General features: G+C 34.2%; 1 protein-coding gene across 1 annotated transcript in view; it reads left to right on the forward strand.

The window, feature by feature from the left end:
• Window positions 1-13,399, forward strand: part of MGAT4C (MGAT4 family member C) — a 1,003,641-nt gene that overhangs the window by 8,503 nt on the left and 981,739 nt on the right. The window contains exon 2 of the mRNA XM_073900560.1: window positions 755-898. The gene's annotated coding sequence lies outside the window, so the exon portion shown is untranslated. The remainder of the gene's footprint in view (window positions 1-754; window positions 899-13,399) is intronic.

Raw genomic sequence — 13,399 nt, forward strand, 5'->3', positions numbered from 1 at the left:
AGCAAAACTGTGGAGATAGTTTAAAGATCAGTGGTTGGCAGGGGTGTAGGAGAAGGAATGGAAAGATGAATAGGTGGAGCATAGGGGATTTTTAGGGCAGTGAAACTATTCTGTATATATATTTGTATATGACATACATATCATTATACATTTCTCAAAACTCATAGAATGTACAACACCAAGAGAGAACCCCAATGTCAACTATGGACTTTAGTTAATAGTAAGGTAAAATACTGACTCATCAATGGTAACATGTCTAATGAAAGATGTTAATAATATGGAAAACTTTATTGAGGAGGTTTGTGGTGGGAGGGTATATGGAAATTCTTTGTACTTTTGATTAATTTTTTTGTAAACCTAAAAATGTTATAAAAATAAAGTCTATAATAAGAAAAAATAGGAGAAACCTAAAAATTTAGTTTAGTTTGGTCATAAATTCAGTGATATACACATTCTAGAAAGCCTCTTAATTCTCCACATCATTTTTCAACTACCATTAAACTTAAGCACCTGTTTTTCTTAATAGTGAAACTGGAGATAGTTATCACTATTTACTATCTCCATTCTTTTTTTGTTTCTCCTAACTCATTCCATTTTTAATACTCAATCAAGGCTGTTCTTACCAATATCTTGGATGACCTATACATTGCAAAACCCATGATCCATTTTTGGACCTCTTGTGAAATATTTGACATAGACTATCACTCCCAATTCCATACTTGCCTACACACAATTCTGTTTTTCATCCTTCTAGGTTGACATTCTCAGTCCTGTTTGCTGGTGTTTCCTCATTTCATTGACCTCTCAAGGTTAAGAGTGCCCTGGAGCTCTGCCTTCGGATTGCTTTTCTTCTTTCTCCTCCTTCATTCTATGAGCTTTAAATTCCACTTATAAGCTGGTGAGTCACAAAGGATAATGCCTAGCCTGGATCTCAATTTTGAAATACAGATTATTCAAATTTTTAGGCAATATTTTTAGCCTTACCATTTCACAAACCAAATCCTTCTTATACCAAACCTGCTCCTCTTCATGTCCTTTTCATCTCAGTAAGTGACTCATATTCTTTCAGTTTCCTGCACCCGAGCCATAGATCCATAAATCCATCTTTTTCTTCCCCTCAAAACCCACTTTCAATATATCTGCAATTATCATTGGTTCCCTTTCAAAATATATGCAAAATAAGAATACTTCTCACTTTCTCTATTTATAATCATCATTCTCTTCCTAGTCCCCATCATCTTTTCCTAACCGGATTAATTAAACATCCCTGAAACTGGTTTACCTGCTTCTGCAACTGCCTCATCACAGGCTGTTCTTAATGATGGCCTATCTCAGAGTAAAAGCCAACATTGGACTATGAAGTTATATGCCAGAGCAGTCTGATGGAATTATTATGTGAGCCATACATGTAATTTTACATGTTCCAGTAACTGCAACTTAAAAAAAATAAGAAAAAGGTGAAGTTAATACTTTTTTTTTTGAAGATTTTATTTATTTATTTGAGATAGAACAAGAGTGAGAGAGAGGGAGCAGAAGCAGGGGGAGTGGCAGGCAGGGGGAGAAGCAGGCTCCCCACTGAGCAGGGAGCCCAACCCAGGGCTCGATCCCAGGACTCAGATCATGACCTGAGCTGAAGGCAGACGCTCAACCGACTGTGCCACCCAGGCACCCCATACTTATTTTTTTACATTTTAGTATCATTACAACTTGTAATTGGTATAAAAGTTATTATAATATTGACACTTTTTTTCCCATTCTAAGTCTTCAAAATCTGGTGTGTATTTTACATTAACATACATCTCACTTCTCCTTAACCCACTTTGGCCTTCTTTGTTTTTTTCCTGTGGTTTGAACCGATCAGCCTCAACCCACTTCAAGACCACTGCATTGCCATTCCTTGTCTTTAGGAATATCTTTCTTGATAGCTACAGAGCTCACTACGTTATCTCTCAGCGTTTGCTCAAATAACAGCAATTCTACTACTTTCCTAGTTCCCCTTATGCCATTTCAATTTCCCTATCTAGATAATCCTACTTTTCACCATGTGAAATTTTTAACATTTAATCATTTTTCTGACATGTGTGTATAATATATGTGTGTATGTTCAGTTTGTATCCCTACCGTTGAATGTAGTTGCACGAAGGCAAAGATTTTTGTCTGAATTCATTGCTCTATTGCCCACAACTAGTTCAGAGATGGCTTATATCGGATAGTCAGTGATTAAATATTTAACAAATAGTTGTAAAACTGGGACAGTCTAGAATATATTGTAAATTAGAAAGAATAATATGGTGTGAGACTATATTTAATGAAAGCAAACACTTCTGGAAATATTTTGCTAAATGTATATATTTACCTATTATTGAGTAAAAATCCACCTCAAAATGTAGTGGTTTAAAATAGGGATCAGCAAACCTTTTATGTAAATGATTATGTAATTATCTTAGATTTTGTAGTCCATAAGTTCTCTACTGCAAGTAGTTGACTCTACTGTTGTAGCCTGAAAACAGCTGTAGATAAAACATAAAGAAGTGGGTGCAGCTGTGTTCTAATAAAACTTCATTTACAAAACAGTGGGCCAATATATGGGCCCTAGTTTTCCAAGCCTTAAAACAGCAACCATTAATATCACTTACGAGTTTGTGGGTCAGGTGGGTGGCTCTGCCAATGCAGGCCAGGCTTGGCTGATCTCACTCAGTTAGGCTTTCTAATGTGTCTGAGATCAGATGGCAGGTTGCCTAAGCTGACTTTCTAATCTGGCTTCACTCACATGCCTGGTGTCTAAATGGCTGTTCACTGAGGCAATGTGAATAACTGGGCCAAGTGTCTTCCATCTTCCAACAGGCTAGGCTGGAAATGTTCATATGGAGGCTTGGGGATGTTCCAGGGAAGAAAAAGGGAAGCGAGTAAAGCTTCTTGAGAACATACTCTATTGGCCAAAGAAAACCACAAGGCCATCCCAGATTTAGTGATAGCCTATCAGATTTACTCATATTGGAATAATGCTACAGAGTCAAAAGGCAAAGAAGTATGTATACAGAGAAGTGAAAAATGGCCTCCATTTTTCAAGCTATCTACCATTATATGATTTTCATATATTGTCAGGCAAACTATTTCTATGAAATAGTCCATTGTTGACTCTGTGTCGGTGTCAAGTAAATAAGTATAAGCCCAAGATCATTTCCTACTTAAAACAGTCACCATTATCCTAGCTTAGAGCGTTGTCTGAATTTGGTGATTAATCTTTGCCAATATCTGTAGGTATCTGGATACTGCTTTAATCATACGTGTCCTATTTTGACTATGACCTAACTTATCAGAACCATCTGGACATGTACTGTGACTTTTAATTTGTAGTTTCAGCTAATGATTCTTAGGATTTCTGTTTTATTATTACATTATGATGTCTGAAACACATCTCTAGTCAAGTTATGTTAATTAACTTAATTTGCTAGACAATATTGAAACTTCACCTCCTGAAAACAAAAAAAATCTAGATTTTAATCTCTAGTGTTAAATATCACCATGATGCCTTTTTATTTTGATAGTACCCTAGAAGTAGTGATTCAGTCAAATATTTTATTACCTGCTTATCTCTGTTTGCTTCAAGCTGTTTAGAAAATTAAAGCAGATGGAGCTGGTCAGAAATATAGTTCATCAAGACAGTTACTTACTCATTAAAGTTTGTAATAGATCTAAGCAGGCAATGCAGAAAGGACTTTATTTATTTATTTATTTTTGAGGGTAGCAATTGATTTTTTTTCCTCCATATATTGTCTTATCCACATAGGGAAGAAAATATTCTCTAAAATTATTTTCAGAGTAATTTACTCTTCAGAAATATATATAAAACTAAAAGGTAGGATATGTTCTAATAAATTTACATTTTAATTATAGGGAAAATTGCTAAATATTTTAAATGAAATACATTAAACTAATTAATAGGAAGGTATCTACCCTATATCAACTAAAGCCACATCTGTATTAGAAGAGATGAAATTATAAATTAATTATACAAATTATTTCAACTTATCAGGGCAATTTTTTCTCAATTATCTAAATCTTTTGAGTAACTTATCTTGAAAACTGTCACATTTATCCTTATTATTTTAGAGTTAAATTGATATTTTTTGACATTTGATGAATTGATATGAATATTGAGATGCTCTTTGGTATATTGTCTGAGTATCTTCAATTTGAATGATTAATGATGGATGTTATAGCTATTTATGGAAACATGAAATTAATTTACTCTGAAAACATTTCTGGCTAAAGTAAGCTATTATAAGGAGAGACATTTCTTTATATGAAATACATCATTAGTAAAAGGAGAAACTTTGTATTAGGAAATTTTCTCTCAAAATAAGTGTTTAAAACTCTTGAAAACATAAATTCCCCAATTATTCTTTACCCAGAAACAGTGGCTTTAGCTTCAAAAAGCCTCAACCACTCCTAAATTCACACATATATAGACGTGCACACACATACACACACGCTATACTCATAACACAAAGACAATAAAACCTGGCATAAATTGTATTAACTTCTCATAAATTAATTTCACAGTTTTGAGTTTGAAAGAATAGTATTTCTGAAGTTACAGTTTTAATTCTAATATTTCTATTTTCTCACCCTATGCAAAATAAAAATATGTCTATTGAAAGGGCTAATTGGCATATTTAAAGTTGATGCATAATATACAGTAATATGAAAAGGAATTTAATCATAAAATATCCATTCTTCCATAACAATATTTCAAGTTTGCCTTCTTTCTTATTCTTTCATAGACTTAAAGAAAAATAACTTTAGGGGCGCCTGGGTGGCTCAGTCATTAAGCGTCTGCCTTCAGCTCAGGTCATGATCCCAGGGTCCTGGGATCAAGCCCCACGTCAGGCTCCCTGCTCCATGGGAAGCCTGCTTCTTCCTCTCCCACTCCCCCTGCTTGTGTTCCCTCTCTCCCTATGTCTCTCTCTGTCAAATAAATAAAATCTTAAAAAAAAAAGAAAAATAACTTTAATTCCTCTTATCCAATTATTATTTTGATGTTAAAATCCCTCTTGGCTTTGGATCCATGAACTCCACTCAACACCCTTTTATCTTCTTTTGCTTGGGATAGCTAGCTACTCCCTGACATAAAGGCAAAACAAAACAAAATAAATTTTAAAACCTCAGGTTAAAAGAAAGAAACAAAAAGAAACTTCCTTCCAAGATCTCATTTTTTTACCCTCAATGTATCAATGGTAGCAGTAAGTCAGATGAGAAGATTATGGTTACTTATTATTTCTGCTTACCAATTATTAGGATCCCGAGATAGTCTTTTAAATAGAAAGTTCCACATTTTATATCACAATGAAGAAAACTTCTGATTCTTGTTATATTTCTATTTCACTCTGTGAAGTGTTACTGATTAAACTATAAAAACTAGGTTTTCAGGAATTTCTGGATTAGGACCTCTGCAATTAATTCATTTAAAGTGTTCAAAACTCTTTCAATAGAATATAATTTATGTTTCATAATATAACTTTTGTATTATAAAAAATGAAACAAAGTCGCATGCTAAAATCAAATAATCATTCCACATTTAATCAGCCTTTCTATGCTACAGAAATATTTATGCATGATCTCATAAGTAATAATAAAAGCAATCTTTTACATATAGTTTGAACCTTCAGAAACTAAAAATTTTTAAATCTCATTATTCTTGTCCTGTCTCCATGATTTCTATTAGTTTGCATATCTTTTAATGTGCATGAAACATGAAAGCCAATGGTTGTGTGTTATTACATAGTCATTTAATTAAAAAAATTTTAAAATATTTATTTATTTGACAGAGAGACGGAGAGAGAGGAAACACAAGCAGGGGGAGTGGGAGAGGGAGAAGCAGGCTTCCCGCTGAGCAGGGAGCCCGATGCTGGGCTCCATCCCAGGACCCTGGGATCATGACCTGAGCCGAAGGCAGACGCTTAACGACTGAGCCACCCAGGAGCCCTACATAGTAATTTAAATTGTAGATGTATTGTTCAAACATTTAAGTTAAGATACAGGAAAATATATTTTTTTATACTTGTTAAGCAAGGGGAGTCACTGAAGAGACCAAGGCATCACCAAAGTGAAAAGGAAGAAGAGTTACAGACAAAGATCATAGCAGAAATCTTGACTTTAGTCACTACATTCCTGGAGTAGCCTGCCAATAGCAAACAGACATCCTATCACCATTTATAACTTGCTTAGCAGGAAGCCATGATGCTTGGTGTGTGTTCAGTGAGTGTTGGAAGACTGCTGTGCCCTGAAGTAGCAGTATCCTCTTACTAGAATAGGAAAACAAAAGAGTACATGATATAGGGGAGATGTGAGAGATTATGTGAATACCAGTGAATATTGCTACATATGATTCATAGGCACCGATATTATTTTAAATACATAGATTATTTTATATGCATATGTTATTTTATATACATGTACATTATTTATAATACATTTATGTGATATAGATATATTGCATTTTGTTATTTTGTTATTTCATACTATTATGTTAGTTTATAATGAATTACAAAGGATATTTAGAACTAGAATATTCCACTTAAAAAGATATGCAATAGCATTTCAGGGTTATGATACTATAAAATATAAGCATTATTCTTTCCAGTAAGGTGAAATCAAATTCACCTAAATAGAACCTGAAAAAATATAGAACGAGAGGGAGGGCAGTAGAATAGAAGAAAGGAAGAATGCAAAGGGATTTGTGATTAACTATCCTAACTGAAGTGAGCCAAACAACTACTTTTGTAACATCATTTTACCTACAGAAAACACAGACAAATTAATCAAGACATTTGGTAAACAAATAAAACAGAAGAGGGGGGCCCAAGAGCATCAGGGAAGTCTGCCTGCCAGAGCAAGTCTGTGATGCCCATGATGCCCTGCATCACAAGCGGACTGCAGCATTGATATAGCTGTTGTTTTCCTGCTTGCTTTATTTTCTTCCTCAATTTGATAATTTCTCCCTTTTAAGTTTTCTTTTTAAATCACCTGTTGTGGGCCTTTCTTCCATTCACATCCACCAGTTATTGTTCTGTTTGCCCCCCACCCCCCATTTTTATATATAATTGACCTGTTTTTCTTCCCTACCGTTAAATGCTGTTTCTTTTTTCTCATTTCTCTTTCAAAATGCAATACAAAAGAATAAGATTTGTTGTTTTGCAAAGAATGTTTTCCCCAAGGATATGAAACTAATTTAATTTAGAAGAGCTCGTAATTCAAATTCATAATTTCATATTAGGAAGTATATTATGAGATGTAGTCTATGCTATATGAAAGGATTGCTCGAAAAAGACATGCTTCTTACATACTGAATTTTATTTTTTTGTGTGTAGGTGTAACACATTATTTATAAATAGAGTAATGCCAGGTAAATCACCTCTGTAATTTATTATTTTTCTCCTAAGCTGTTAATTTTCATAGTAATAACAATATAGGAAAACGTAAATAAATGTTTAATGAAGAAAACATACCATCTATATCAGTTTTTTCCCCGAATAATTAGTCACTCTCTTGACTGAAATTATATAAAAATGTTAATTTAATTGAATGCTACATTTTACCCTTCATGTGTCTTTAAATACCATATACAGCGTAAAATTTTTCAGTTTCTATTTTATATGATATTGCCTTGGATAATTTATAAAATAAGGCTTAAAGTACAATAAACACAACAAAAGTGATAGTCAAAAAATTAGGGACATGCTTCAACATAATATTAAATTCATCACTCAATGAATAGGACCAATGAGTAAATACAAAAACATTCTTAGCATATAGTAGGCACTGCATAGGAGGCACTGTTGACTAGTAATAATAATTATCAAGATGATGATGGTCAGTGTTTAAATTAATCTCCCTTAACGGTGATGAGAACTCTGTAATTGTTGAAGTGGGTCCTATTAGCTGGAGGATATAATCTAGATATCTAAATGAATGACATAACTTGTAAAATGGAGTAATATCAAGAGGTTTGAGAATTTCACATTGTCCTGAGCTATATTTTGTGGTTGTTTTATTTTCTAAGTGCCATGATTCACTTTTAAAATTTATGTATATGCATCTACATATAGCCATGTGTTTTTCGGTTTCATATATTTATAGTCAGAGATTTTTTTCTCATTGATTTGGAAAAGCTGTATTACAAAAATGAGAGTGTGGATCTATTTTTTTCTTTTTTTTAGAATATTTATTTATTAGATTTATATTGTTGTAAAATAAAAGATGAAGACATAAAAATCATATAAAATAAATGTATAACCCAATAAATTATCATAAGGCAAAATGTCTATCACCTAGTTACCCCACCCTTCTACCACCCTCCCCTCCAGTAACCCTCAGTTTGTTTCCTATGATTAAGAGTCTCTTATGGTTTGTCTCCCTCTTTGATTTCATCTTGTTTTATTTTTTCCTTTCTTCCCCTATGAGCCTCTGTTTTGTTTCTTAAATTCCACATATGAGTGAGATCCTATGATAATTGTCTTTTTCTGATTGACATATTTCGCTTAGCATAATACCCTCTAGTTCCATCCACGTCCTTGCAAATGGCAAGATTTCTTTTTTGATGGCTGAGTAGTAGTCCATTGTGTGTGTGTTTGTGTGTGTGTGTGTGTGTGTGTGTGTGTGTGTGTGTGTGTATCACATCTTCTTTATCCATTCATGTCGATGGACATCTGGGCTTATCGTTCGGCTATTGTGGACATTGCTGCTATAAACATTGGGGTACAGGTGCCCCTTTGGATCACTACATTTGTATCTTTAGGGTAAATCCCTAGTAGTGCAATTGCTGGTTCGTAGGGTGTAGCTCTATTTTCAACTTTTTGAGTAAACTTCATACTGTTTTCCAGAGTGGCTGCATCAGCTTACATTCCCATCAACCTATTTTTTTTTTCAAAAATATAATAATAATATAAATTTCATTATTGACATAATAGACCAGACACTTTCAAAATTCATACAACTTCTTAGTTTAATATGTTAATAAGGGGCAAGGAAATATTACTAACCATCATTTTATTATACATGCTTAGAACTCTAATACTCATAAGTCATTTCTTTTTTTTTTTTTAATATTTTATTTATTTATTTGAGAGAGAGAGAATGAGAGATGGAGAGCACGAGAGGGAAGAGGGTCAGAGGGAGAAGCAGACTCCCTGCCTAGCAGGGAGCCCGATGCGGGACTCGATCCCTGGACTCCAGGATCATGACCTGAGCTGAAGGCAGTTGCTTAACCAACTGAGCCACCCAGGCGCCCCACTCATAAGTCATTTCAAATAGAGAATTCTCTACTGTTTCTTCTTCCAAATAAAAGGTATCCAATTTAATCTCTTTCATAAGCTAACATCTTGTTGATTTTTCTTTAATAAGGAAACCAAGAGTTGTCTATAGTTGCTTCATATTTAAAGCTTTAATGTGGTTTCTATTGACCAATCTTTATCATTTATTATTGAGTAAATTGGTGTTATCTATCTTTTTCTAATTAGCTTTAACAGTAATAGCCAGGGAAAATGATTTGTGTGGATTTTTGAAGTCAAATTTATAGAATGGCTTGATAAACATTTAATTAAAACTAAACAGTGCCTTAGAGTTAAGATTATATTCTGTTATGTAGAGTTCAAAATCATGCCATTCCATGAAGCAGTTACTCCTTATGGAATAAAATGTCTGACTGATAATGACCAGTATAATAATGTGATAAATTTTAAATGATGCTAAGAATATTTGTGTTTATTTTGTTGTGACAACATCTTTCTAATTTACTTTCCAAATTTAAATGCACTACTTAAAGCCTAGAGCATAAAATGAAAACCAGACTGCTAAAATTTCTGGAATATTCTGATTATAGCAATGAAAAATAAAAGATTTAATTTCGATTTAGGTTGTACCCTTTTAAATCTCAAAGGTATTTCCAAATTAATTATGACAAATATCAACATTAAGTATATGTTCACAAATGACTAGATGATACCTAGTACCAAATGATACTTAAATATCGCCAGGTCTTCAGATATGCCACACACTTTCCCATCTTGGTACCTGTTCATTACTATTGTTTTCCTGTGTTCTATCCCAGGTAAACTTATCCTTCAAGGCCCATGTAATTACCAATGTTTCTATTAGTCTTTCTGTGATTTTCTTCCCTGGAATGAATTGCTTCTCTTTCTCTGTTTCTATAAAACCTTGTGCTTAACCTCTATTATAACACATTCTATGTGGTATTATAATTATTTCCTTAGGTATTTGCCTCTCCATAAGATTTCATATTTCTTGAAGGTCGAATTCTGACAGATTTTCTATCCCCAGCTCTAAGCACACAACCTGATACATCTTGATTATCTAGTACACATTTGCTGATGAGTGAATACACAATCAGTCAAGAGATTCAACCAATTCCAGATTTGAGGCCAGAATGAATGAGCATGCTGTGACCTCAAAAAGTTGTTAAGCGAGGCACTGACAAGGCACATGGGATTGTTTTGCTGGATGGTGGTTCTTCTCTGGCTGTTTGTGGATATTGTTTATGTGAACCAACTGGCCTGGCCTGCAGATGGAGTTAACACTCCTTCTCCAGCTTCTTACATGAATCACACTTATGTGCTGCCTAACGAGCATTCTGAAATATCAGGCCTGACACTTTCTCCAAGTTAATGAAGATAACTCAGTGTATGGGATCATGTATTTTATGGTTCTGAATTCATTGATTTAAAACCCAGAATAAAGCTGTAACTTCTACAACACATGACCATCTTTGTGAGACCCATTGGAATAAACTTCTCAGAGGAGGCTGTGAAATGCATGTTACTTTCTGAGCCTAAGTCTTTCTCTAAGGTGTTCTAACTCCTGTAGGTCTCTAGAAGAGCACTTACTAAATTAGTATTATAACCCTTCTGGTCTAACATACCTCTCAATGAATTTGCTATATCTGACACTCTGCCTTCTTTATCCACTACTTATGAGTCCAAAATATTCCTTCTGTGAAGGCTTCATTTTATCTGGATAGAGCTGTATTTAGTCAAGAATATCCTTGAAAGGCCACTTGGATTTAGAACTCCTAAGGTTTTATGTTTTTCTCAGTTACTGAGTCTTCACATAGCCCCGGGTCAGTCACATAACTTCTCAATACCTAGATTTATTCTATGTTGGGAACAGTATAGTATTAAAAATGTCTTTAGATTCACAAATTAAGAGTTTTTTCACAGTAAAACCCTCTTGGGTTCCTTACATGCAAGGGGAAGAATAGCCCCACTATTACTTAAGTCAGTTCTATATGCTTGCCAGCAACCTCAAGCCAGGCCTCTGGAGGTGGTGGGCCTCTAGCTTTGCTTCTTTTGTTCCATCTCATGATTTCTGCCTCTGTCTCTGGCATGAGCTTACAGTAGAGACTCAATAAGGATTTTCTGAATGAAGTAATTAATTCATCACTCATTCATTCAAAAGACACTTGTCAGGGGCAAACATCAGCCCACTGAGACCAGAATCTTACATTCTGTTAATAATGAGGGTTATTTTTTCCACAGTGTTTGAAAGGCAAATTAGTAATTTGATTTTCCTGCTAATATTGAATACTATTGACAAATATCACAGAAGAGAAGACTTAATGATTTCCAAAAAGATAAGCAAAATAATGATAGGAAAATAAAGATAGTGTATGTGTTGGTCATTTATTATATACAAAACCCCACACTGAATAAACGTATTGATAATATTTTTTGCACTAGATGCCTTTATGAGATATTTACAGATAATGAAACTAAGAACAGAATTAACAAAGTTCATACAGTATGTGATGGTGTTAAGACTGGTAAACAGATAGTGTAAATATAGATCCTAAGATCTTAATACTGTTGGGAGAGTACTAGTACTTATGTTTCCAGAAATTTTGTTAGTATTCATGTGTGTGTGTAAGTATCATAGTCACTCTCTCCAAATACTAAAAAACTCTTAGATAATTAACAGAATATACTTCTACCTGTGTGGTTAATAGACCAGAGTTCTTCTGTTAGACAATCTCTTTAGACTTTACCCTTTAGAAAGAAAAATGTAATTATGACTACTTGGAGGCAAAATTTTTTCAAGATTGGAGAAGAAGGATTTAATAGAGCATTACTGGGTTAAAGTTGAGTAAAGAAATGAGACTTTATTAAAGGTCAAATTAACCAAAGCATTTTTGGGGAAGAGAATAGAATATTTTTATTTCTTAGTAAAATTTTATATTGAAGGTCTCTGAATTTATATCAGATGAAACAAAAAGAGAAATTGCATTTTCCTTCCAGTTGATTCATGTAGAGATGGAGTTAAAACAGTCCAAATGACTGCTATAGTCCTAATAATTAATAGCATGTATCAGAATAGGTAGTTCATTCTAAGTTAAAATTCCTCAGATCTAATAGTTTATAACAACAGTAATAATAGTAATGATACAGATTTATTTCTGGTTCATGCTATGTGTCCATTGATTTTCAGCCATGGATTCTGCTCTACCTCATTCTACTCAGGAATGCAGGCTGAGGGAGTCTCTGTCTCACTGCTTCCATGATTGCTGAGGCAGATGGCAAAGGATGAATAAACCATAATCTGACTTTTAGAGTCTTTTCTCAGAAGTACCATTATATCATTTCCAATTACATTTTTTTTTGTCCAAAGCAAGAAATACTGCCATTGAAAATTTTTTTTAAGATTTTATTTATTTATTTGAGAGAGAGAATGAGAGAGAGAGAGTACATGAGAGGGGGGAAGGTCAGAGGGAGAAGCAGACTCCCCGCCGAGCCCGGAGCCTGATGCGGGACTTGATCCTGGGACTCCAGGATCATGACCTGAGCCGAAGGCAGTCGCCCAACCAACTGAGCCACCCAGGTGCCCTGCCATTGCAAATTTTAAGAGACCTAGATAAGAGAAATTATTCTTATAAAACAGGAATCTGGGAATGTTTGGGGAACAGCACAGATGACTCCCTCATGGTGCCAGTTCCAAAGAGCATGAGGGAACAAGTAAAGAATTTTCTCAAGGCCAACTGAGGAGCCTTAGCTAAGCATCTAGACTGCCACTATAGCTGCATTTTATAGTTGCAAGAGGATTTATTGTGTCAGTTTCTAAAGCTTCCTTTCCACTCAGAAGTAAACTTTTATATAAAGCTATTATACTTCAGTTTCACAAACTTATCAAAATAACCATCTGCCATTTTTCATTGTGGTTCAAAAATGTTTTCCCAATACACTGTCCCCCTATCTCAGGAGCACACTCCTTCACACACATGCAGATTTTCATTGTAGAGAAGTGGATGATTTAAGGTAGCCTTCAAATTACATAAGATTTTCAGGCACTAGTTATCATTACCACCTGTACTTTACAACTGATGAATATT

Source organism: Callorhinus ursinus, unplaced genomic scaffold (genome assembly GCF_003265705.2).
Source record: "Callorhinus ursinus isolate GAN/ISIS: 27379988/994484 unplaced genomic scaffold, GSC_fseal_2.0 scaffold14, whole genome shotgun sequence".
Classification (NCBI taxonomy): Eukaryota; Metazoa; Chordata; class Mammalia; order Carnivora; family Otariidae; genus Callorhinus; species Callorhinus ursinus.